Here is a 27750-nt window from a genome sequence, read left to right on the forward strand (position 1 = left end):
CAGGCTGTTCATTTGCTCTTTCCTCAAAACAAGGAAGGTTAGCTAGTAAATGTGTGGGATTCCTCTACTGACATTTTAGGTAAACTCTTCCTCCCTAAGATCTTACTTAGACAGACATCTATTTTCGTTCACAGAGCCCACCTCTGAAGGTAGAAGGCTGCTGAGTGAGGGCTGACAAGGTCTCTGTATGTGGCAATGACTGCCTGGCACAACAGGTGGGTAGGAATGGAGTGCAGCCTTGGAATCCAAATGTGAAAAGCAATTTGATACTTCCCATTCCCATCTTAGCAGTGCCTTACACGGAAAGGGTTCTGCTACATTGTTCACACAGTAAAACACCACATGTCTGCCAAGTCTTCATAGAGGTGACCTATCTTCATTCCAGGAGCATAAGTATATAGCATGAACATGCTGGATCTCTGGATTGGGCTTTGTAAGTAGTATTGCTGCTCAACATGTTCTACAATCTTGAGAGCCTGAAAAGCCACCAAAATCCCCAATTGTAGAGAAAGCTACCAAGGTTAAGAAGGATTCAACCTAGAAATGTGTGTCTAGGGAGACCCCATAATGTAGAGAGACAGCTATAACTCCTTATACACAGTTGGGTCTCAAATTTACAGAAACAGAATATGAACAAGCACTTTCATGGAAACAAATAAGTAAATTAGCAAGCAAAAGCTAAAACGGTAATAGTGAGTGATATGTGATAAGCATCTTCCTTTCGTCCTCGGCACTTTCTAAATCTATACAATGAACAGGAGAGATTTACTCATTCAAAAACAAAATCTGAGCTTGTGAAAAAATACAGAAGCCATTTTAAACTCCAAATGATAAAAACAGAAGGCATCGGGAAGCAAAATGTATCACCAGAATCATCCTAAATTTGTAAAAATGTAAGACAAGGCTATCTCCTCACCTCACAGAATGCTCCAGCCTTCTGAACCTCACAGGGAAACAGGGGCAGTACAAGGAGTGAGGTCTTGGATGGCATTGCCTTTGTGTATCAACAGAATGAATGGGGCTCCTAGCAGAAAATCTAGGGACTCATCATACCCACTTTCTCCAACACTAGAAATGCATAGCAAGAATGGTGCCCACTCTCTGGTCTCCCCACCCTTGTCAAGCCCAATCGGCTTGGGTATGAGCAACCTGTCTGACCTGGGATGTGTAAAGAGTCACTATGTTTCATTTTAAAGCAACAGAGTTGAGTGACAGCCTTTCTGGAAAAGGAAATTTGTTGGAACCTGCATGCCAACCTTCACCCAGGTGAATAGTCACAGCTCACAGGTGGCCTTAGCTTGTCTTAATGTCTACTCAGAATTCATCCCTGGACATCGCCAACTGGTGTTCTCGCCTGCAGATGTTCCCTCTGGCTGTGCACACTTGTTTTTCCACTTTGCAATAGCATAGAAAGACCTGCATTTTTAAGCCGGTCCTAACAGATGCATTCAAATACCACTCTAAGAGTTTGAACTATGATACTGGAGAGCCCAGGTATGGCCTGACACCACCCGACAAGAGGAGCAGATGCACCCTGGACATTTAACACTGGGTGTCAGTCTCCACAGTCTACTATCCAGAACTAATACTAACACCTGCCTCTCTCTCTCTCCATAATGGATCTAACAGACTATGTAACATGATGTTATACGCTAGACATAGTAGTGCTGCCTGTAGACCCAGGTATTTGGGAGTTTTAAGACAAGAGGACTGCTTCAATTCAGGAGTTCAGGACCATCCTGAGCAGCAAGTAAGATCCTGGCTCTAAATAAAACCAAATGCATGAAAAACTGAGAGTGAACATGGGCCCCTGGGGTGGGGGTAGGGTGTGCATCAGGAAGCAGGTGAACACAATGATTAGGGCCTTGTGGTCTGAAAGGGTTTTCACTCTGGATGTCTCATTTGCTCCTCCTATTGTTAAAGCTCCCTGTAGCATCCTTGGTGGGGAATCCTGAACAAACCCATGCAAGGAAATGGATTCAAAGGAATATTCTTGCTTAATGGTGGCCCCACATATTAGTGCAGGCCAGGCCTTATCACAAAACAAGTGTCAGAAACTTTGGTTTTGTTCTTGCTTGGTGGCTTGTATTTGTTTTGTTTCCTATTCCAGCTTTTCCATTTTTATTTTTTGGCTTTTTTAAAACTAATCAATGCACAATATTGTCTACATATTTACATAGCATAATAATTTGGTACTTGCGTAAAGTATGCAATGATTAAATCAAGGCAATTAACATTTCCCCCTCCTTGAACGTTTATCATTTCCATCTGTAGGAAGCCTTGGGACACACTTCTTCTCTAGTTGCCTTTTGAAATAAATCATAAATTGCTATGGACCATAGTTGCCTTACTGTGTGACAGGATACCAGAACTAGGCCACAGGCCTGCTGGACCATACTTGTGACCCCAGAACTCAGGAGGTTGAAGAAGGAGAGTTATGAGTTCAAGGCCAGCCCTGGCTACACAGTAAGATCCTGTCTCAAAAACAAACAAGAGAAGAACTTCAGAACCAGTTTCTTTTACCAAACTGCACTTGGATGACAATTATCTAACCCCTCCCCTTCTTTGTTTCTCTATTGCAGTGGTTCTCAACCTTCTTAATGCTGCCACCCTTTAATACTGTTCCTCATGGTTGTAGTGACCACCCCCAACCATAAAATTAACATGCTGTGGTGACCCCCAACTGTAAAACCATTTTGTTATTACTTCCCCCGCCACTAGTGCTCCACGTGGGCTACTGCATGGAGGAGACAGCTTCAACACGTTTAACTTAAACTTCCTACAGTGCATAAGCACACCCAGATGGACAGAGCACTGATACCACCATGCTCATCAGCACCTTCAAGGCAAAAGAAACTCAAGTCTTAGGATCACATAGTGCCGGTCTCTATCCCTAGAGAGATCAAGTGCAGGTAGCAGGCCTGTGACTGGATAGGAGGGTGTCCCCAAGCTCTGCTGCCAAGCCACCATGGGAAATGTGGGAACCCTCACATTGCCAACCAGAACACATTCTAGCCAGACACAAGGAGTCATTTCTAAAGTCAAGCCTGCTGCTTCCTTTGTTAGCACATTGTTGGGTTGGTAATTACCTGGCGATATTAAATAACTACTCCCACTTTGTTTTGAATTTATTCTCTCTTTACTCCAATCGACCATCAAAGCAGACAACTTGAAATATTTATTGAAGGGTAGTCTACATGTTAGACTTTTACGATATTTAAATAATGATTTGCTCTATAAGTTTGAGAACTGTCAAAAGTGCTCACACAAATGGGGACTGGGAAGGTGGTGCAAGTGCTCTGATAAAAGCACTTGCAGTAAAAGCATGAGTTTGAGCACCCAAAACTATGCGAAAAGCTTAGGCATGGATATAACCTATGCATGCCTGTAGCCAGGCCTATGGAGTTGGGCTATACAGGAGAATTCACTGGGGCTTGCTAGCTACCAACCTAGCTCCGGGTTCAGTGAGTGACCCTGTCCCTAAGGCAACAGGTAGAGAATAAAAGAGCAGGACACCTTATGACCTCCTCTGGCCTCTGCACACACACAGTCACCAGCATTAGCACACACGTGTGCACACACACCACACAATACACATTTACCACTTTCATACATACAAATGCACAGATTAAAAATACATAATGGGGGTCAGTTGGTGGTGGCTCACATGTTTAATCCAGCACTTGGGAGGTAGGGGCAGGTGGATTTCTAGGTGTTTGAGCCCAGTCTGGTCTATAGAGTGAGTTCCAAGACAGGTAGAGCTGTTACACAGAGAAACCCTGCCTCAAAAAAAAAAAAAAGATAAAAACAAAACATAAATGGTTATACAGCTACTAATTTTGTTCCTGGAAAATAAAAAATTCCCAGTTATTAATTAACCAACCCAAAGTATCAGGATATGGGTATGGCTCAATGGTAGAAGGTTAGCCTAGCATGCTTGAAGCCCTGGGTTTTATCTCCAGTTCTAAAAAAAGAAAAAGTAATAAAAGTATTTAAGCAGTCTCTGGGGGAAAACAGATAAAAATATTGGACATGAAATTCCTCTTTAAATTCCTCCATCCCCTGCTGTGCAAGACCCTAGTGTCCTAAGGACATTTCCAGAGATGCTCTCAATGTACTCTTTGTGCCCAGGCACAGGAAGAGCATGTCTTTCCCCATCATAGACGCAAATTAGAGGGCAGAGAAAAACAGAGTGGAGGAAATAGGGGAAGATGCCCAAGGGCGCCGGGCAACCTTGAGTAGACAGGCACTTCAGGCCATGGTGGCAAAGACCAGGGGCACTAATGGGAAATGCCAACAGTTGAGTAAGGAAAGACACATGTCTGCCTTGGTGGCAGCCTTTTCCATATCAGCACCCCATGGCCAGAAGCATGAATGTGTCCTCACTGTGACTCATGGAACAGGGAACAAACCAGAGGCCCGCGCATCAAACCAGACCTTGTCTCAACCACACAGACGTTGGTTTTCTCCAGCTTATCTGTAAGAAAAGTAGGAGATTCCAGGAGAACCCTCACACCAGTGTGGTGAGTTATAAATAATTCTCCTGGGTTAAGAAAAAAGCCATCTGTCCCTTATTCTCACCTTGCAGTTCAGAGATGGAGACCGTGTGATTAAGGCAAACCAGCTCCAACAGGTGCACTACTGCATGAGAGACAGAGGGACATAGAAATGCCTTCTTCATTTTAGTGGCCTCTTTGCATGCAAGGGCGAAGAAGACTTACTGCACCCAATGCCATGACCATGTCTTTCCAGATATAATGGATTAAACCCCTCTGAAATCATAAGTCAAATTAAATCCTACCCAGAGCCGCCTCCTGGAGCCTCAAGGGAACCACGGGTGATATGCATTTTGCTCCTCAGTCTCCTCCCCTTGTGCTTCACTCTGATGCTGAGGCAGAACACTGCCAGAGACCCGAATGCATGTCAGTCTGTATTCTGAGTTAACATCTAACAGAACACAGTGAGTTGCCAGTGATGGGGATGGGTTAACACAGGCCAGGGTTCTTGACAATCCAGTATTCCCAAATCCCAGATGCCAGGGCCATGCTCTACATCAAAGTCTAGTTAGGGCCTGGGCCAGATGGGACCAGGTATGGGTGCTTAGGTATGTATTATAGCCCAGATACACATAGCTTACACACTCAAAGCCCTCCAAAAAAAATTTGTCAGCTCAAAAGAAAAAGAGACAGAAATGCTTCTCTAAAGAATAAAATAATATAAAGTAAAATAAAGGCAAAGAACCTATTTATAGAAAACTACCTTTTTCACTTGAAATAATGATCCTTGTGTGCAGTTGAATTCCCAGCCAGGTAAAGCTCCTGGCAGCTGTATAAATCCAACATCCTTGAAAAATAATGCCCTCTTATTTTTTTTTGTTTCTTACAAGGAGGAGGGAAACGGGTTTTTTTGCTCTCCAAGTATGAATTCTTTAAATAACTTCCTCCAAGGCCAAGTCATTTTTACAAAAGCCATCTTTTTTTTTTTTCATGTAAATTCCTTTAAAAGAAAGGTGGAAAATAGTGGCTGAATTTTTTTTTCCTCCGTGTGGTTAAGATTCCAAATGAGAAGCCGATACCCCTGAAGTTCAAAATCATCTCTGCACCGGACAGTTGTTGTGACCCATGCCTACTCTGCCAAGGTGGTAGGGCCAGGGTAGGAGAGCTGGCCTGGCCCCATTGTGTCTTTCCAGCTATGCTCAGAGCCACAAAGACACCAAGCATGGAGAAACCACTGCCTATAGGTAAAAGCAGAAGATACCCAGTTAACGGATTTTTATCAAGGACCCAAGTGGGCTAAGCACTGCCACAGGGTTGGGTTCCATCAGAAGGAATTGACATTAACCAAATAAACAGGAAACACAATTTAAAACTATGCCTAGGACAAGTGTGAGGAAACAGCAGTAGATATGAGATAATCTAAGGGGGGAAGATAAGTGAACCACAATTTAAATTAAGGGCTTGTTGCATTATTACTACAATGAAATGCTGGAGACGTGTAACATTATACAGAGAAAAGGATTAACTAGTTCACAGTTCCAGAAACTTCAACAGCATTGGCGTTTGTATTAGTGCTGTTCTAGTGAGGGTAGCAGATGCAGCACGGGACACTTCCTGATGGACTACATGTCTGTGGATTGGTCACTTCTCAAAGGACAGCGGAAAGACAAAGGATGGATTGGAATCTGACAGTGCCTTTTGGAGACATACCCAAATGACATAAAGACCTCCCACTAGGCCACATCTCCCAAGAGTGCCACCTTGTGGGCCTACCTTTCAATTACACTGGATTCTTTCAGCCCCTGGAATGAACTCTTCACAGGATAGTCAAACCTCAGCAAGGCTTCCCAAGGGTCAGGACATGGGTCAAAACCAAGGGTAGGAACAGTTAACTGGTAGGGTTCATAAAAAGATACTGGCTGCAAGTCCAGTATGGGAATGTTCTAGTTAAGAATGGAGTGTCCCTCTAGGTGGCCTGGTAATGTCTCCTCCTGGGAAGGTAAATGGGGTGAGGCAAGGCAAGTCTGGGACCTGGCCAGAAGACCTAGGAAGGTAGGTTCATCTTAATATGTTTTCCTTCCAAGACTCCCGCTGTCCAGTGAAGTCCTCAGAACCGCCAAGGTGTTCCACCTTTCAGAGTTGGCATGACTATTCCTTTTCATTCTCTTCTGCCTTTCTCTTTCAGATGCTGGCCAAAACCTAAGTAGGCTTTTAAACTCCACATCGTTTTTCTAAAGCTTCTCTCCCCACCAAGAGCTGATCCTCATGCTAACTTAAGTAGAATGACTGACCCCCAACACACAAACTCCCTCCCTCCCTTCCCCTCCCTCCCTCCTCCCTCCCTCTCTCTCTCTCTCTCTCTCTCTCTCTCTCTCTCTCTCTCTCTCTCTCTCTCTCCTCCATTTTCTGCAAGATTTACAGCTTGGCTGCCCTAGAGTATAACAGATTGTCCTCAAGCTTCCATTTGAGCCAGTTCTTTTTTTCATTAAGAAGATTAAGAACCCCCAGAGAGGCCCTCAGTTTTCCCAGTATTATATAGTGCTTTATTAGTACTCCCCAAGATTTCTGATAAAACTTCTTTCCTACCTTTTAATTCTCTGATTGGGAGAGAAAATGACCAGTTCTGACACCCTGAAGCCACAGCAGTATGTACACAGGTCTTGTATTCATTAGTTTGCTGTCACTGTGGCAAACAGCATATCCAAGGCAGCCTTCAGAATAAAGGGCACACTTAGGACTCCAGTTCCAGAAGGCTAGAGTCCATGATAACAGGGAAGCACTGGTGTAGGCAACAGGCATGGCCGCTGGAGCAATGGGCTAAGCGTTTACATCTTGGATCACAAGCATGGAGTAGAGAGAAAACTGGAAGCAGGGGACCCATTGTTACTCTCAAGGTCCTCCCTGCAGTGACACACTTCCTCCAGCAAGGCCACACTTCCTCATTTTCCCCAAATAGTACATCAACTGGGGACCAAGTGCTCAAATTCCAGAGACCATGGGGGACATTTCTCGTGTCAACCATCACAGGCTTCAAGAAAGGGGCATGGCATATTCTAAAAGAGTTAGGCCAAGAACTGGAGGGTGCCTGAGCAACAGGCAGGAACAAACGGGACAGCAACAGGAACTCGTCAAGTGTTTTCCTCTGTTCCATAAGCAAGATGCTACCTAGGGCTTATGTGTTGACTATGTCACTCTGGCCGCTATGGGTACCAGATTGCTCTGAGAAGGGATGTTTTCTGGACAACAAGGAACCTGCATGTGGGAAGACAGGAGTAGATTTAGGAGGTGAAATTTCACAGAACTAGGACTGACAAAGTGAACATGGGAGGGCCACAAAGTGAGGCTCCTGGGTTGCAGATCCACAACTACCTCATGAGTAGTGGAACCAGTTACTGAATTAGGCATACCAGCAATGAAGAAAGGCACGGTGGTGGCTGTGGAGTTGGGGGCTTCAAAGTACAGTTCAGAGGTTTTGAAGCTGGCCGGTGGGTGCATAGTCTCAGAGGTCATAAAAAAATACAAAATCAAACGGGTTTTTAGGAGGTATCAGTCCCAATGCCGACCCTTCAGGGATAGCAAAACTGAATGACAAATGGGGGAGAGGGAACCAATACTGGACTGTGAGAGACGGCACGGCCAGAGGAGAAGAGATGAGCAGAGTGGGCAACACTGCAGGGCAGAGGCAGGAAAGTGAAATTCAGTATCTCCAAAACTGAAGGCGGCCGTGGAGAGGGGTCTGCAGCCAACCAAAGGAGAGAGTCCTGGGGTCTCCAAGAGAGGAGGGCTACAAGTCAGAGAAGCCAATTAGCTATTTCAGTGGTGAGGGAATGGGGACAATTTGGAGAAGTTGTCTGCAGAGGAGTTCCCCTGAGATGGATTGCTGAGGGAAAACAGCCCATGAAGGATTTACCCTCACTCCATTTCTGCTGTTCTCCCCTCCAGTGGCATTTGCAGAGTGTAGCCTACAGACATTCTCACCACCTTCCTATCCAGCAAAGAAAGCCACAGTTGTTCAGTGAGCACCCTACAGGCCCAGACCCTATACAACTGTGTGCTGCTCCAGGGGAGGAGAGAGTCAAAAGCCTCACCTTCTGCTCACCCATGGCTGAAGACACCTGCTGGGAACATGCATCCAGGAAATGGAACAAAGCCTTCAAGAAAGCTACCTTCCCAGTGACGGGGCATGAGGACAGAACCTCCACTGTATCCAAAAAGAACAAGCAACAGCAAATAGTGATAGTAATAATAATAAAAGAAACTAAGTCAGATAGCAAATGCAAGTCAGAATCATCTAGAAAAAGCCTAAGTCACTAGAAGGCCTTAGCCTAACAAGTACAAAAGACCCCAACTTAAGGAAGAATGCCGAGTTTTCTGGTTAATTTCACATCAACCTTTGTTCTTCATCTCCACCTTGAATAAATACAAAAATGTACTTGTAAATGAAACTACTATCATCTCACTAGGTCTGTCACAAAGCGCCACAGGATGGGGGTCAGGTGGGACTAAAACCACAGAAATGTACTCTGCAGAAGCTGGGTGTACCCGGTGAAGGTGTCTCTGAGGCTGGGTCCCTCTGCTCTGGGTGTCTCTCCTTGGCTCACAGAAGGCTGTCTTCTATTCCTATTCCCATGTCCTTGCATGTTCTATGTGCCCAGACTCATGTTTTTGTTGTTGTTTTCAAGACAGGGTTTCTCTGTGTAGCTTTAAAGCCTGTGTTGGCACTCACTCTGTAAACCAGGCTGGCCTTGAACTCACAGAGATCCTCCTGCCTCTGCCTCCCAAGTGCTGGAATTAAAGGTATGAGCCACCAGCACCTGGCTTAAACTCATTCTTTTAATCACACCACCTACTCTTCCTTCTTTTCCTCTCTCTCTCTCTCTCTCTCTCTCTCTCTCTCTCTCTCCTCTCTCTCTCTCTCTCTCTTTCTCCCCCCCCATGTGTGTGTGTGTGCGCGCGCGCGTGTGTGCGTGTGCGTGTGCGTGTGCGTGTGCGTGTGCGTGTGTGTGTGTGTATGTGTGCATGCTCATGCGTGTGCTTCTATGAGAGTTTGGGCATGCCCTGCTACAGCATAAATGTGGAAGAGAGAGGACACTTTTAGGTGTCAGTCCTCTCCTCTAAGATATCTCTTGTTCAGTGCTGCATATGCCAGGCTGGCTGGCCCATGGGCTTCCAGGGCTTTTCCTGCTTCTGCCTCCATGTCTCTGGGAGTTTTGGTTCACAGGCCCACTCTACTATGTTGGCTTTTCAATGGGTTCTGAGCTGAAGTGCTCCCACCTGTGCAGTGAGCACTTTCCACAGAGCCATTTCCCCAGCCCCTTATAGGATGCCATTCATATGGAACCAAAGCTTACTATCAGATCCTCTCTTCCTTCTTTCTAGAAAGATACTAACAACTGCCAAAACAGGTAGGTACATCCTGAGGTACCAGGGGTTATGACTTCAACATATAAATATGTAAAGTGGGGGTGGGAGATGAGCTCAGCCCATGCCAGATATCTACTTTCTTTCTACCTTTAGGAAGCAAGGACAGGGCATGTCACCACAGTATGTACAGCCACCCAGCCAGGACAGTGTGGAGAGTCCCCATGTGACAATCACCTCAGAGCCATGCTCCAATGTCTCTGGCAATTTAAAAATCCAAACAAACACACCAGTGTTTAGAATTATCCTGGTCCTCTTGCCATCCTTTTCAGTACAGTCCTGGCTGGAAGATTAACTTAGGCTACTGGAGCCTGACAGCTTTATCTTCTAAACTGATGGAAGAGGGGTGGGGGTGGGGGGTAAACAGAACATTCCACCAACACACAGCTTGGGGGAAGAAATTAATTAATGTGTTCATGTTTCAACCAGAGCAAGACAAGACAAACAAAAACCTGCAGAACAATCCGCCCTTCTCTGCGCCTGGAGTCCCCCGAGGAGACCCTGGGCATTGTTGCTTTTAACAGAAGGCTTTTCATCTTCCACAAGAAAGCACAAAAATCTTCAGACAGCTAAAGAATTCCTTCACCTTTGAAGGGGCCAGCTAGTTACCCGAATTCTCCAACTTTATTGCTCCCACTCCAAATCCAACCAAAACTGAAGGCTCTGTCCTCCCCCAGCTCCTAAAGCCTGCCCACACCCGTGAGGTCCCTCAGTCTCTCCCCAGGCTGCCAAGGCTTGGAGGACTAGATAGGCCCTTCACTCCTTTCTACCCCCTACACAGATGGCACCACACAGTAGGTGTTAATCATTGTTTTGAAGTGAGTTAGTGAGACAATGAAGTAAAGGAATAAACAAATGGAAGAATGACACACTTCAATATTCCCGGAGCTGAGGAAAGAACAACATAGCTATAGCCTATGGGCATATTGAGTGTTTGGGGGTTCTTCCAGATGCATCAAACACCCACATTATTTCCACAGCAGTGTATATTCACAGAAAGCCTGTGGGGTCTCCAGGTGTCCCCTAAGATACAGGAGAACACTTGAATGATTGGCCAAGCAGCACAGGGAGGGGAGAAGAGGCCAGGTTATTCCTTTGGGGACCTAGACTAAGTCCTCAGAATGTGATTCTTTCCTAAGGAAACCCTTCCCAAATGCAAGGACCCTGGGAGTAAAGAATCCTTCTTAGCCACAAGCTGAGGCCCTTCTGGCCCTGTGGTAGCCCTGTCACACTTGGGCTCCTACCCACAATACTTTGATGCACACGATGGATTACCAAGAAGTCACCAACGGGCCCTTCAGAGCCAGGACAATCATTTCCCAACACACTTCCCTCCCTAAGCAAGCAACCTTGAGTGGCACCAGAGTGAGCAAACAAGACTGGCCAGTGGAGGGTGAAACCCCACATCTGGCAACTCAGCTTCATGAGAACATCTCACGCTCAGTTTCTAGGGTACTCTGTAAAACCCCACTAGAAGACCAGAGCCCCACACCCCAGCCTTAATCTCAGCCTTCTTGAGATTAAGCACATCACCCTTTCCCATAGCCCCCAAACGTGCTGTAAATGCAACCAGAATGTTCTTCCCCAGCAGCTAATCACTTGACTAACTTGTACACACAACTCCAATGCTAGTTTCTCAAGAGGCCTTTGCCAGGATCTTTCCATGTAAATCTTGACAGTGTACTGTTCTGTCTTTTGGAACTCTCACCATACAGGAAGACCAATGAGCAAAGGGGCCAATGCTAGATCCAAACCCCAGAGCCTTACAAGTTGTTCACCACTAAATTATAAGTGAACCAAAGAGAAGATGTCACCATATTGGGGTTTTATAGTACTATGTTAAGTGCTTCTCAGGCTTTATCTCCTCTTAATCATATCTGTGAATATTTGTCCATGCTCTTAACTTTTTTCAGTGTCACTTCTGAGCCTTTACCTTTTAATTGAGGATTTTAATGTATTTATATTTATTATAAAATTTATGTTTGACTTTTTGTCATGCTTTAATCCTCTTTGTATTTTCTCACATCATCTAGATTTCATTTTATCATCTCTAGTAACTGACTAGGTGATTTTAGTAGACAATTACCCTTATCATCTGAAGGGACATAGGTTCCCCTATCTGATTTTGATAATTAATGTCACGAAAAGGTAGAATTTGGGCTTGTTCTTATGCACAAGGAAGAACCCAGAATCTTGTTTTCTCCCAAACCCCCTTTACTTCTGCTTGTAAATACTTTATAACCCTGGGGTATAGTTTATAATTAAAGTGCTACACTTTACTTTGTTGAGACTATATGGTCTTATTTCACTGTATAGTCAGATGTCCCTCCCATGTGCTGGGATTCTACGTATATGCCATCACTTTCACCAACCCTTAATTCTATAATTGCTTCATTGAGAAGAAATTCATAACCATACATGCAATTTATATAAGGATATGATTCAGTGTTTTTAGTATGTTCACAGGGCTATGGAGCCACCATACTTTGAACAGTTCAATTGTCCCCTAATAAATGCCACTCACTTATTTTTCTGTCTTCCTCCACTCTACTCCTAACAAATAATTAATATCCTTTCAGTATGGATGTGTTTTCTGGTCCTAGGCATATCACATAAGTACATCATATGTTCTTCCTGGCTTCTTTTATTCACAGAATGACTTCAAAGTTTATCTGTGATTGATATGGCACATATCTGTGTATGGCTCTTTTTATAGCCAAGTAAGATTCCACCCACAAGCATACTCATTTTAGTTACATGTACATGGGCATTTGGGTTGTTTCCCTTGTTTTTTTTTTTTTCTTGTGAACAATCCCACTCAGGACATTGATGTGCAAGTTTTTATAACATGTTTTCAAGCCCTCTAGATATATAGACCAGAAGTGGAATGGTTGGATCGTGTCACAATTTTCAAACTTTTAAGAAACTTCCAAACTTTTTCTAAAATGGCTGTCCCATTGAATAGTCCCAGCAGCAGCATGAGAAGGTTTTAATTTCTCTAAACCCCCACCAACACTCATTACTGCCTTTCTTTTCTTAATTATGATCTAGCTGTTATATGAGTGGTTATGAAGTGGTGTCTCAGAGTGATTTTGATTACATTTCCCTGGTGATCACTGGTGCTCAGCATCCTATACACTAACTGACCATCTGCATCATCTTCTTTGCAGAGTCACTTGAGCTCGTGTGTGTGTGTGTCTGTCTGTGTGTGTGTGTGTGTGTGTGTGTGTGTGTGTGTGTTTGTGTGTGTCAGTGCACACATGCAGAACAAAAGACAGACTTGGCCCTGAGATGACAAGCTTGTACCACAATGCTCAGATTTTAAAACATTAATATATAGGTTGTGGGGACGGAACTTAGACCCCTGAGCTTGCAAGATGTGTGCCACGCTGATTGGATCATCTCTCTAGCTCCTTCTTTGCTGGTTTTTAAGAACCGAATTGTCTTTTTATTACTGAGCAATAGGGATTCTTCAGACATCCTACATGTACATTCCTTATCAAATACAAGGAAGTCCTTGGCGCTCTGTAAGTTATATTCACTTATATAAAGATGTAGTTATGTGTATATGCACTTAGCCTGAATGAGCTTATATGCACCACATGCATACGGGAGCTCACATGGGTCAGAAGAGGGTGTTTGCTCCCCTGGGACTGGAGTTACAGGCAGCTGTGAGCTGTCTTAGCTCACATGTGACTTCCTTCTCCCATTGCCCATGGGAGGATGTGGCTAAGAGCAGGTATTAGGGGTTGAGAAGCACATTATGAACAGCTGTGGGCAAAGGCCCCTCAGAAGTCTGACCCAAGGAGAAATACAGATTGACACAATTATCTAGGCCAACTAAGAAGTGGTTTTACCTCATCCTGACAAGTCAGTGTCTCCTTGTTTTGGTGACCACACCCATATAGCTACCTATAACCAGCCCAACCTATGGTATCACTGTGTTATGGGAACAGAAGAAAGCACTAGACCTGATGGATATGTTACCAGGTCCCAGGATACATATGGGGCACAAATAAGACCATTGAAGTCCTTTTAGGAAATCTGGTGTGACTGACCCATAGGTACCCAAAAATGCAGAAGCTGCAACCGCCAGGTTCCATGTATTAGTCCATTTCCTGTGACCATAACAAAAATACTTCAAAGCTGGGTATCTTACAAAGAAAATAGGTCGAGGTTAAAGGGCACAGCACAGCACAGAAGGTGCTGGCTCTTCTCTGGTTCGGAGTTCACTGAATATGGAATCGTAATGGCAGAAACAAAGAAAAATGGATCACTTGATGAAACAGAGCAAGAACAGAGGCCATAAGACTCTCTCCTAATGACCTGGTCACCTTTAGGTTTCACCTCTTCGAAGTTCACCACTAGCATTGACACACCCGAAACGCTTGGGGGATGTGAACCTGGAGAAGAAAACACCCTGAACTGTGTTAGTCTGCCTTTGCTGCCATCAGGGCAGACCTACCTGAGAGCAATGCCAACACAAAGGGCAACAGAGACAGAGATGGTGTGAGAGAACACTGCATTCACACCACTGTAAACCCTATGTCCAGCCATGCTTAGTGTTCCCTAACCAAGTTTTTTTCATTAGCGTCTTAGCTTTCTTTTCAAAATGTTCCTTCATGCTTATCCAGCTACAATAGGAGCCATGATTTTCCAGATGGAATCAGCTGAACCCTTGAAAAGGCAACATCAGGGAAGGGTTGTCATGCGGGTGGCACAGTGCCAGGTGTGCGCATGGTATCCCCAAGTCCACACGGAGCAGCACGCAGTGTGGGCATCCTCCGGCCATCTGCACACAGGACTGCAGGACTGCATCTCCAGTGGTGGAAGGAAACCCTCACTCAGCCATGCACACTTGAGACAGCCACATGGGGAAAGAGTCTTGTTCATACATAAAGGTGTCCCACTATGTGCCCCTCACTCAGAAATCTGATTTACACAGTCCTAATTTTGTGTGAAAATATAAGAACCAACTGACAAGCATACTCGGAGCAGCTGGTTCAGATCGAGCCAAAAGTTTCTCCCCTCCATGGGAAGGTTCCAGATTTCTTTTAAATGGTAAGCTCATGTACTTATTTAAAGTTTGGTTCACTTTACAAAAATCTCACTTTATAAACAACGTTTGGGCAACATGTATTATGGGAAGCATCACAGCCCTGTAGCACCTCCCACACACACACACACTCACAGACAACTCACACATACGCCCCACAAAAGCCTACAGTGGAGCCTAGTCAGAAGGCTGTTATAAAGCATTTTATTTTATCTGGCATCCAGAAATGATGTGTAGCCGTCTGGAACATGGGCCAACGGCTGCCTGCCATGGCCAGCTGTGAGAAAACAGTAGAAGGACAGTTGTGAATCTCAGAAGCCCCCAGAGCGAAGCAAGTGGCCCGATGCCATCACTCAAGAGCTGGTAGAACCCTCAGATCACCGGAAGAAAACACGCAGGGCACTGTCCCTGGCAGCCGTTGAATGTGCTGTGCTCCCACTGTGACTTGAACAGTTCCTGTCTCCCGTTCTCTTTCAAACTATGCTCCCTTTTGGGGCAGTTAGTGGTGTATTAAGACTCCAAGTAACTGCTCTTTAATGTGCTCCAAGCTGGATGGTCTTCAAGAAGTCTCTACTGTCCTCACTGGAATCAGGGAAAAAAGTCATGGGAAAGGAAAACAGAAATCCAGGCAGGGCCTCCAACTTCGTTCGGTCTGGCTGCTCCTTCCAGTTACTTTCCCAACAAGGCAATCCAGAGTGTGCTTGCTACAGAAGTCTGACCCAACCTCTGGAGAGGCCAGTCTTGGGGACATGAGGACATGCTCACTCACCTGGACACACTCTGAATACATGATGTCCTGCTCAGCTAAGGTGAGGATGCTGGACTAAGGTCACCATCACCAATTCTCTGTTCTTATTTCCTCCCAAGTCAGTGTCCCCAAAGTCAGCAACTCTCTAGCCATCACAGTAAACAGGGCAATTTGCTTGTGGTGGGGACCTGTCTCAACACTGATGCCCCAGGAAAGGCTATGCTTTCGAATACCAGTCCCAGCTCCAACTGTGACTGGGATCTGCATGCCAACAGAATGTCCCTCCTGCCACTCTCCCCCAACCCCCTGGCCCTCCAACACTATCTGTGGCATCAATCAGCCCCATCTTGAAGCCTCCCCAAACTCTTTAAGTTTATTCATGAGTTTATGTGTGAGTTTATTTATTCTTAAGAGCCTTACCAATACCACAGACTTCCCCGTTCTCTCGCATGTCTTTCCAGTTCCTCTCTGATGGTGGAGTGTGCAAGTCATGCCCACACACATGCCACTCTCAGTCACCATAGTGGCCAGGGGCTTGTAGGGTCGGTCCCCCACCCTCAGTAGGAAAAGTGCCTTCTCTAGCAATCTGAGGAAAGGACGTACTATGATCTCGGGATTCACTCCGGCAGGTCCCCTGACTGACTGACTGACTGCATGGTACTGATCCCATGGTCCATGCCACTTCCCTGTTAGCCATGGAACCTGCCCAGCCACCCATACCTAGTAACAACCTACGCTAGATTTAAGGAGCCAGGCATGTAGACAAAATATAAAGGGCAGAGCCACCACTCCTGTCTGAGAGACAGGAAAATAATATATGGAATATATGAAGAACTCAAAAATAAAACACTAAAATATCAAACAATCCAATCAACAAACAGGTCACTGATTGAACAGATAAATTTCAAAAGAAGAAGTATAAACAAACATGAAATAAGTACATAAAAATGTGCTTAAAATTTTATGCAAACCAAACAACACTGCTATGACTGCAGTCAGAATGGTGGTATCAGTAAAACAAAAACAAACAAAAAAGACAGGTATTGTCCAGGACCCTGGGGAAAAGAATGCTATTGACTGCTGGTGGCAACGTAACTTAGAGCAGCCACTGTATATAAGGTCCCTCAAAGCTTAAAGCTAGAACTGCCATATGCTCTAGCCAGACATGCAAAAGAACCAGTTGTCCTACAACAGACATCCTGAACAACCATGCTTACTGTGGCACTATTCAACACAGTCAAGATGTGCTGTGGTGTATGTGGCCCGGGCATGGTGCTCACCAGTGTGTGAATGGATAAAGACACTGTGGTACTCATATGCAACGGGGCATTGTTCAGCCACAAAGAACAACATGCCATTAATAGATGAAACTGGAGATAATCGCACACTAAGTGAGGTAAGCCAGATCAGAAGGCTGATATGAAATCCTCTTGTATATGAGAACAATATGAAAGGGGGTTGTTAGATGTATGGTAGAGGAAGTGGGGAAGGGAAAGGGAAAAAAGAGCAAATGTCATCAAAATACGTTATATGCACGCATGCATGCAAGTGTCATTATCAAACCCTTTTCCATACCTATTGGTGTGTGCTAACAATACCCACAGATTAGCACTACTCTCAACCCTGATGCAGAGGCTTGTGACTGGTCAAACTGCCGAGTGTTTAGCCCTATGGTGGGTATGACATGGCCAGTGAGCTGTATGCATAAACAGGTGGGGTTGCATAAACAAAATCAGGCCCACCAACATTCCAGCAGGGGTGAAGGATGAGGGCCCACCCTCGGCTGATAAGCAGTTGATGGGTCCCGGGGGAGGGAAGAAGAAAGAATTTTTCTTCAGTGGTGTAGCCACTGGCGTGCTGCCCATAGTCCAGTAAATATCCCCACACCATGCTCGGGCAAACAACCTTAATTATCTCATGAATTGTTTTATAAAGGATACAAAAGGAGAAGGGAGTATGAGAGAAGGAGTGGGTTTGTTGGGTAGAAGAGGGGGAGGAGGAGGAAGAAAAAGGGAAGGAGGGGTTCAGAGAGGATGGGAGGGGGAGAGTAATAGAGGGTAATATGATCAAATTACATTTTATACATATGAAATTCGCAAACAATAAAATTTAAAACTTCGTGTGTGTGTATGTGTGTGTGTGTGCATATACATATACAATAGTAAGTATGATTGTATGTGTGTGAACACACAAACACTAGTAAGAATGAAGGGGTGTTATGATTGCATGTGTATGAATTCACATACACACACACATACTAGTAAAAACGAATGGGGGTGTTATGATTGCCTGTACACCCACAAGCATAAGACTGAATGTGATGTTACCGCAGGAGAAAGAAGAAAGATTGAGAGACAGTGTGGCCCTCAAGAACAAACAGATGCAGTGGCTAGGCTGCCTGTCCACTGCTGGAACACACATGTTTATACTGAAAGAGGCAGTTTTTCAAACTCAGAGGCAGACCAACCAGGCCCCTGACAGGAATTGATGGAGAGCTGGGCCTTGGTGAGTCTTGAGTGCTCAACTCTGACAGGATGATTAACTGCCTCCCAGAAAGGAAACCCATGGGCCAAACGTGACTCAGATGACAGCCTGGAGGACAGGGCAGGCCTAAAGCCCTGTCGACTGTCATCCCTACACAGTAAAAGAGAGGTGAAGGGATGAAGACTTCCCAGATACAGTCAGAAAGGCAGCAGGCAGCCTTGGCCGTGGTGGGTCAACAGTTTGTTTTTTAGGAATAAGTTGCAGTTCTATAAACACTGGTGTAAACAGCCACAAAGGTCAAGCAAGCACACACTAAGGGGTTGCTGACAGGACCCTGTTTCAAAAGCCCTGTCAACAAGTAATGGTTATTTCCTTAGAGAGGAAAACCCATCCTCCCAGCCTCTCCACGCACAGCCAAGACAGGAGGTGCCCCCAAGGCAGATGTACAAGAGCCCTGTGTCCATTTACAGCAGGGTGTGGGATCCAGCCACATCACCGCCAAAGCGACCACCAATGGTGCCTGGCATTTTCTGCTCTACTGGGCAGAACACTTAGCTTTATTGGGTTTTTCCCCCCACACTTCATTGTCCAGCTCTGTTCAGACCCAGCAACAGGGATTTGATCTATGACTTACTAATGGATTGAGAAAGGTAGGGCTCCTTCAGCCTAGGGCAGTTTGTGCAACCTCACCCGGGTTCCAGCCAGTGAATTCCCTGTCTGGTTGTGCACAAGAAATTGCCCATTGCTTAGGAAGACGGCTAAGCACAATGAACCCACTGCATCTGCAGCTGGAAATCACCCAATGAAACTGGGCAGCAGCTGTCCCGATGAGACTTTTTTTTTTTTTTTTTTTTTTTTGGCTGGGATTTTCCATGAGAAATTAGTGTACTAAAAAAGCTAGACTTCTTTGCAGAAGTGGGAGGGCTATGCAACCTAAAGCCATTTTTTTAAAGTCTGTTACTCTTGCCCCTGCCTCTAGTGGACTTTCTGGCCAGAGGCCTCCTGCTGGGAGGGAAGCCCTGCTACAGCCCTTTGCTTGGTCACATGTTCTCTCTCCAGCTCTGTCTGTTCTCTCCCTTGGAGGGAACATGACGGTTGCTGATTCAAAAATCAGGCACTTCAAGGAGAGCTGGTAGGAGTGTTACCCACCCCACTACTGTCTGGAACTCCCAACTAGTACTCAGGCCATACATGTACCCAGCCACCTGGACCAGGCCTTCTGAGGGCCTACAACCCTCCTCCAGCCTCACAGAGGACCAGCTGCCAGGAGTGTCTGAGCCACCTGGACAGCTCCGGCCAGTGCGCACTTTAAATAATAAACCATGCATTCCTGATCCGTCTGCAGCGCCAGGCAGATTTTCCTATTTAAGCTGGAACCTTCTCTGCTTTGAGTTACTAAAGTGGGGTGGGCGTGAATTGCATAAGAGCCCAGAGGAGAACTAGGGAGAAATGGCATAGCTTCGTGCCCAAGTCCTCTGTTTGGCAGAATGGTATGTGGGAAAAAGGGTTCAGAGGCAGGCATAAAAACTGGCATGACATCCTGTTCCTTTTGTCTCAGTGTCAGCTCTTTGGCCATTCTTTCTCAGTGAAATAATAGTGATGTTCGAGACAGAGGCATTATGCTTGTCCTCCAGCTGATAAACGAGAAAGGAAAAGCAGTTACTTTGTGCTGACTGCACTGGCAATGCTTCCACTGTTGGGAGAAACAAGGAGATATCTTTCTAGGTTGCAACAGGCTTCCTGAAGTTATCAGTGTCCTAATGTCCAGAACTCATGGGACTGATGTCTTGCAGGAGGATGCAGACTCTGTAGATGTGACCACTGAGACACAGAGGTCACCCTGGATGCCTCAATACATCCTCCCATGAGGAAGGTGGAAAGGAATTCAACTACATAGGAGGACGACAGAGGGATGCTGCATGAGAAACATCACAGGCTTTGAAGATGGAGGAAGCAGAAGACTGTGAGCCAAGCCAGGATTGCGGTGGCCTCTAGAGCTGGATGAGGTGAGGAAATAGATTCTGTTCCCAGGGTGTCCAGTGGGAACAAAGGCCTGCTGACATCCAGTACAACTGATTTTAGACTTCTGACCTCCCAGACTGGAAGATAATTGTCTGTGTTGTTTTAAACAATGGAGTCTGTGGTCATTTACTATAGCAGCTACAGGAAAATAATACGTCAGTGACTGAGTGTTGCCTTCAAGCCAGAGTGCCCTGGATATAGCCAAGACAGTGAACGGCAGATAAAGAAGTGTGACGCTTAGAACATAGAGCATCCAGAGGTTCCAGAACACCAAGGGAGGCTGTCAGAGTGAACTTGCTAAAGAAGCAAACAGTATCTCACTGGGCCTCTAAATTCAAATACAGTACAGAGATGAACCAAAAAGTTTGTTTTGCAGCCAAAGTCTGCCTTTAACACACCAGGGCCCCATGACCAGCATATCTGAAACCTAGTTTGTATCCTATCAAGCAAGAATGACTTCCTAGCCTGGCTGTGGTGGCACACGCCTTTAAATCCCAGCACAAGGGAGGCAGAAGCAGGTGGATCTCTGTTCAAGGTTAGCCTGATCTACAGATCGAGCTCCAGGACAGCCAGGTCTACACAGAGAAACCCTGTCTTGAACAACCCCCCCCAAAAGAATGACTTTCTAATACATCAAGTGAAAAGGATCTTTGTGCACTTACATGTGCAACAATGGCTGACACTGCTAGGAAAGCATCATAGAGCAAAGCTTAAGCAGGCCAGCTTGTATGGAAGAAGGAAAGTTACCAAGGAATCATAGTCTCAGAGCACTGCATTGAGATGGTTCCAGAAGAGACAGTACCAAACCTTCACAGACCAGATGGCCTGCATGATTCATAAACTCTTCCAGAGCACTGAAGAAAGGCCACATTTTTATAGAGCCAGTGTCATGTTTGTGTCCAAACTGAGAATGACATACAGGCAAGCATATGCACAGACAGACAGACAGACAGACAGACAGACAGACAGACAGACACACACAGACACAGACACACACACACACACACACACACACACACACACACACACACACACACACACACAAAGTTATAAAGACCATCACATATAAATTACAGATGCGAACATTTTAGGTAAAACTTTAGCCAGCAGAATGCACCATCAACTGAAGAAATAATAAACCAAAACCAAGTGGGATCTTCTTTTCCAGCAATTTAAGGTTGGTAAAATATTAGGAAACCATTGACATACCATATTAATACATCTAAAGAGGAAAATCATATGCATGTCTACATAATGCTATAAAAGCCATTGGAAAATTCAATAGCCGTGTCTAATTTTAACAATTACACGCTCACTGGCCAAGGCTGAGGTAGTTTGAGCATCACAGTAAATACATATAAATGAGGACTTGTGAACAAAAAGGAGTCAAGTCCACACAGATACAAATACCTAAGTCGGGGGAGGAGGAAGGAGCGCTCCTTACAAGAGGACAACAGCTGGAAGGGTGGAAGACATGCTGGGGATCCGAGTGAGCCTTTAAAAAGGCCTCGTGGTAACAGTGTGAAGAATTGAGACAAAGCTAGAGAGGAAAAGTTGAGGCAGAACAGGCTATCTACATGATCTCTAAATTCCCTGAGCTCCTTGCTAATTGCCTATGAAAAGACAGTAACAATCCTTACTTGACCTATGTTAACCTGGAAACACAAACTTTACCCAGCACTAAATGTGTCCAGACTGCCTGTGCCTACAGTGAGACTCACCCAGGAGAACACAGAATCTTCTCTGTTATTCTTTCCAATCCAACTGTGATGAAACACCAGACAAAAGTAAACTTACAGATGTCCTTGTGCTGGCTAGTCTTATGTTAACTTGACACAAGCTAGAGTTATCTGAAAGGAGGGAGCCTCAATTGAGAAAATGCCTCTATAAGATTAGGCTGTAGGCAAGCCCGCAGGGCATTTTCTTAATTAGTGATTGATATGGGTGGGCCAAGTCCATTGTGGGTGTGCTGTCCCTGGGCTAGTGGTCCTGGGTACTATAAGAACACAGGCTGAAAAAGCCATGAGGAACAAGTCAGTAAGTAGCACCCTTCCATGGTTTCTATGTCAGTTCCTGCCGCAGGTTCCTGTCCTGTTTGAGTTCCTGTCCTGACTGCCTTTGGTGATGAAGAGTAAGCCAAATAGGCCCTTTTCTCTCCAACTTGCTTTTGTTCACAGTGTTTCAATATATCAGTAGTAACTAAAGCAGTCCTACAAAACAGCCAGCCCATATTAGCACTGGAAAGACAGAGAGATTTACAATGAGATAGAGTGACTTGGATGAACAGATGCTTCACATAAACCAAACAGTAGGATCAGACCGTCTTTCAAAGTTTGTGTGAAATTAGGTTCGAGAGAAAGCAGCACAAGCACAACTGATGACCAAACCCCTCATCATATAAAAGGTACCACCTCACACCCAAGTAGCATGCATCCAGTGACTTCTACATCACCCTCTATCCCCATGTAGGGGTGTGAGGGAGGGCAGGGGTGCTACGGGATGCAGAGGTGGATTTCCAGCTGAGAGGCAGGACTGCTGCATCACACTATCTGCTCACATCAGCTCCAGATCCCTCCTGATAGGCCACAGAACATCACAACTCCACAGGACTGGGCACCATAGACCATAAGTCCTCCCAAACATCCTGTCATCACAGATGGGAAAGATACCTGGGAGCCCTTGCATGGTATGCTTGGAACCAGCACAGTATGTTTTTCAGCAGTGACCAGAAGGCTGGAAGGAATAAAGGTCTTGAAATGAATCAACTTCCAAGCCCCAGAGATATTTACACAGCATGGAAGAGAAGGTAACATTTATGCCTAAGAGGGGCCACAATGCATAAAATCCAACTTTCAGGTGAGCTCATGTGACATTTCTAATACATCTAATACCAAGTGGTGGCAGTGAGGAGCAAACTATTCATGAGTTACAGCTTGATATTTTTTAAAAGTTGTTTTAAGTTTGAATTCCTTTTGTGGCCTGACTATCTCTGTACCCCAACTCATTGCAAACTATTAGGAGGTAGGGCCTTTGGGGTGATTAGATAACAAGTTGGGCATAAGTTCTCTGATCAAAAGGCTCCAGTGAGTTCTACTGCCCTGTCCCCAGTGTGAGGACATGGCAACAAGGCCCCATCTCTGAGATGGTTCATCACCCAGTCACAACAAGGTCCCATCTCTGAGATGGTTCATCACCAGTCACCATCACCCATTCACTAAATCTGCTAGTGCCTTGATCTTTGACCTTGTTCCAGACTTCAAAATTCCAAGAAATAAAAGCCATTTCTATTGTTTATAAGCCACCTAGCTTACAGCATTTTGTTACAGCAGCCAGAAAAGGCTAAAATAATACTTTAGCCAAATACAAAGTAAAGGTGGGGACATTTTCATGTACAAGAATGTATAGAGATTTCACACCTGGAATAATAAGTGAGTGATGTTTAGTCTAAACAACCCAGCAGCTGAAAAGGCCCAGATATTGCCAAACCAGTAAGAAGCCAATCTTGTCCAATGGCAAGGACCAGTGAGAACATGTGACACCGGTCAGTAGCCCCAAGAAACTCAGAGGAGAAATCACTCAGAAAAGACATCATATGATTAAAATTCAGCAAAGTAATAAAAGGTAAAAAAGCAGGCATATTGAAATAGGATATAAGAAATAAAACTAGAAAGAATTAAATATAATTTTCAGACATATAGAACTGTTAAAATCAAACCCCAAAGAAAGACTAAGCAGAGTTTAGATCCAGTAAGGGAGAATCTGCTGATCTAGGGAACCAATGGGAGAGAATTCTCCAGAACACAGAATATAAAGAAGACCAAGGGCATGAAGAGAAGCTACAAAGCATGGAGGGCAGAACAGCAGAAGCCACACTTGCCAGTTGCCAGTTAGGGGCACCCGAGGGAATCAGTGCTTACTGGGGGAGGCACTCACTTTTCAGTGTGCACAGAACCTCCTTGCGATGGAGAAAAGCCACGAAGCTGCACATCAAAAGTCAGCACTCCAATGGGCATGACTATAGGAACCCTGTTCGGCATGCTGTGGAACACACACACAGTAACAGTTTCCTGCCCACGGAGAGGAAAGACAGAATATTTACAGACTCTAAAGTTAGATGGGCTGTTTATAAGCAAAAGTAGATGACAGAGAGTGATCTACTCCTTCAAAGTGCGAGGAGAAGATAACACTCAACCTAGAACTCCATCATCAGGTAAACCATCACTGAGAATGAAGATAAAATCCACAGAGTTTAGGCAAAGCAATGGTGACAATTTAGCCACACAAAACCCCCATTTAAAAGAATGCTGTTTAAGGACAAAGGCAGGGAACTGAACCTCGAGAAACAATAATACTGAACAGGTAAGTTGATAAGTATATAAACAAAACTGAATAATTCTAACTGCACAAATGATGATAACTGAAAGAAAATTAAATGAAAAATAAAAAAACAGAAAAGCAAAGAAAAGATGCTTGAAGGTCTGTGTGTTATAAACAAAAGATACTCAATGATCTGATACTTTAAGAAAAGGAGAGTGAGTATGTGTGTGTATCTGTGTCATTGTGTGAATGTGTATGTCTGTGAATGTGTGAGTGTGTATGTGTGTGAGAGTGTGTATGTGTGTATGAAAGTGTGTGTGTGTGTGTGTGTGTGTGTGTGTGTAGGTGTGTGCAAATGAGTGTGTGTGACAGAGAGCGTATGAGTGTTATTTAAAGGTAACAACAATTGGAAGGGAGAAGGAGGAATATATAAAAACTGGTTAAAGCAATAGAAGGGGCTGTGGGGGCAGTGATACTACCTACAAGCAGAGGAATAGCATGGTACAAGAAGTAAAATATATATATATATATATATATATATATATATATATATATATATGATGGCATAAAGAAATCCAACTTATCACGAGCACCATAAATACAAAAATAACCCCCTACCACTGAAGAAAGAGAGTCCTAAGTGGGAATTTGTTCTCAATTCAGCTAATATGCCTTTAGGTTGTAGTTGAGACAGGCTTTCACCTACTCTTCAATGGAGCTGGGGGCTGCCCAGCACTCCTGTATTCCAGACAAGCACTCTACCTACTACACTACCTCCCCAGTGAGATGCATATTACTTTTCATTTTCTCTTTTTAACTTTATGGTTTACTTATTTTATATGTATGTTTTGCCTGATTGTATGTCTGGTGCCCTCTGAGGTCATTAGATGACGTCTGATCCTCTGGAACTGCTATGAGACACCATGTGGCTACTGGAACCAAACCTGGTCCCTCTGTAAGAGCAGCAAGTGTTCATAACTGCTAAGTCAACTCCCCAGGCCCGAGATACATATTATTTTAAGAAACATGTAAAACATCCTAACAGAGAAGGACTAAAAATAAAAAGAAAGACAAATAGCAGGTGAGCATAAAATAAAATAAAAGTTGGCAATTATAGATGCAAACACAAACAGACGGCCAGAAGCCTAAGGTGGGATAAAAATGGACAATTAACATGATAAAAGAATTGGTCTTTTATCTCCAATTAATTGGTCAGGAATATAGCTTCAAAACCTTCGTGTAATAAATAATACTATGATAAAATGTATAAAGTAAAAGTTGGCAAAATAAAAGGTGGAATTAGTAGATCACAATATATTGTGAGATTTTTATATTTCCCTTTAAAACAAATAAGCCAAGCATGCTCAAAATAATGCAAACATGAATGTTTCCATAGTCATAACTTGAACTAATGAACACTGTTCATAAAAATTAAGGAATATACATTTTAACCTTTAATATGCACACACACATACACACACACACACACACACACACACACACACACACACACACACACACACACATTTATTAAAACAAAAATGCCAGGGCTGGAAAAATGTCTCAGATGGTAAAGGTATAAGATACCAAGCCTTAAAAGCTGAGTGTGAACCCTGGGACCCATGGGGTAGAGGGAAAGAATCAACACCCCCAAGTTGTCATCTGATCTTTACATACATGTCATGGCACATGTACACACACGCGTACACACACACACACACAAAATGTTTTTAAAAGCCTACTTTCTTAACTAAAATGCAAATCTCAACTATGACCAAAGAATCTGTGTTCTGTGAAATGTAGTATGGTCAAGACCATAAAAGACCCAAACCTCCAGAAAACAATTGCAAACTTGAACAAAATGTGAAGGCAAACCAAGGTAGAAGGTATCAGAAAATGGGCAACTGTAGGAAGATTCTGGGGGAGTCAACACAGGAAAAGAAAAAACAGCACAGGAGACAGAAGGAAGACCTACTCGGTGCTATGCTAGGTAGCCTGCAGTCCTTGAAACCTACAGGGCCCAAGTTAGACAGTGAGCTCACTGAGGACAGTGAGCTGACTGGTCATCATGGGGAAGACTGTATGTAAGTTCATACAAATCCCTGTTTTGTCCCTACATGGAACAGATTGTAGCTAAGGACAGAAAAAGCTAAAGGAGAGGTGTATGAGAAAGCCATGTGGAAACTTACTATTTCAAAGACCAATCAAAAATATAAATAGAATGACATAGAATATATGTGATATGAATGAGGAGAGAATACTGAAGGATAAAGGTTTAAGAAAGGATGAGGGTGGGGGTCGGTGGAGACAAGGGGATTGGGGTAAGGTTAACAATACTAAAGATATATTTAAAAGCCTAATAGAAACTCATTAGTAAGCTAATTTCAAAATAAAATTTTTATTTTTTATTATTTTAATTACTCATATTTACATACCCATCCCCTATCCCCTCACCCTCCCCTCCTCCAATGTTCCCCACCCACCCTACTCCACCCACCCCCTGACTCCTCTCCAGGTAGAGTGAGGCCCTCTACCAAGGACCTACAAAGTCTGTCATATTGTTTGGGGGAGAGTCTAGACTCTCCATGCTGGATCTGGGCTGCAATAGTATCCCTCCATAGGCAATGGGCTCCCAAAGTCCATTTGTGCTCTAGGGATAAAGACTGGCTCCACTGTTAGAGGTCCCATAGACTGTCTTGGGCTCCTAGCTGGTACCCACATTCAGTGGGTTTGGTTTGGTCCAATGCTGTTTCCCCAGCTTTATGATTAGGGTCTCCATTCTATCAATAGGTCAGGTCCACTGTTTCTGCAGGTCTCTCCATCCCCGTCTTGGCTCCTTTGCTCAACCCTCCTCCCTCTCCACAACTGAATTCCAGTAGTATGGTTCATTGCTTAGCTGTGGGTGTCTGTTTCTGCTTCAAACAGCAACTAGATGAAGACTCTCCTTCCTCTCCCTGCCCCTGGGCTCCAATTTGGTCAGGGGTTCTTGTCCCCATCCCCTTCTTCGAGGGACTATGCAATCTTCTCTTGGGGTCCTCCTTGTTTCCTAGCTTCTCTGGCAGTGTGGAATGTAGGCTAGTGATCCTTTGCTCTATGTCTAAAAATCAAAAATGAGTGAGTATATACCATGTTTATCTTTTTGTGATTGGGTTAACTCACTGAGGATGGTTTCTTCTAGTTTCATCCATTTGCCTGCGAATTTCAAG

At 44.4% G+C, this 27750-nt stretch overlaps 1 protein-coding gene across 1 annotated transcript in view; it reads right to left on the reverse strand.

Moving 5' to 3' along the window:
• Adamts17 (ADAM metallopeptidase with thrombospondin type 1 motif 17) overlaps positions 1–27750 on the reverse strand; it is a 307289-nt gene that overhangs the window by 254048 nt on the left and 25491 nt on the right. The gene's annotated exons all lie outside the window — the stretch shown is intronic.

Source organism: Cricetulus griseus, chromosome 3 (assembly GCF_003668045.3).
Source record: "Cricetulus griseus strain 17A/GY chromosome 3, alternate assembly CriGri-PICRH-1.0, whole genome shotgun sequence".
NCBI classification, from domain to species: domain Eukaryota; kingdom Metazoa; phylum Chordata; class Mammalia; order Rodentia; family Cricetidae; genus Cricetulus; species Cricetulus griseus.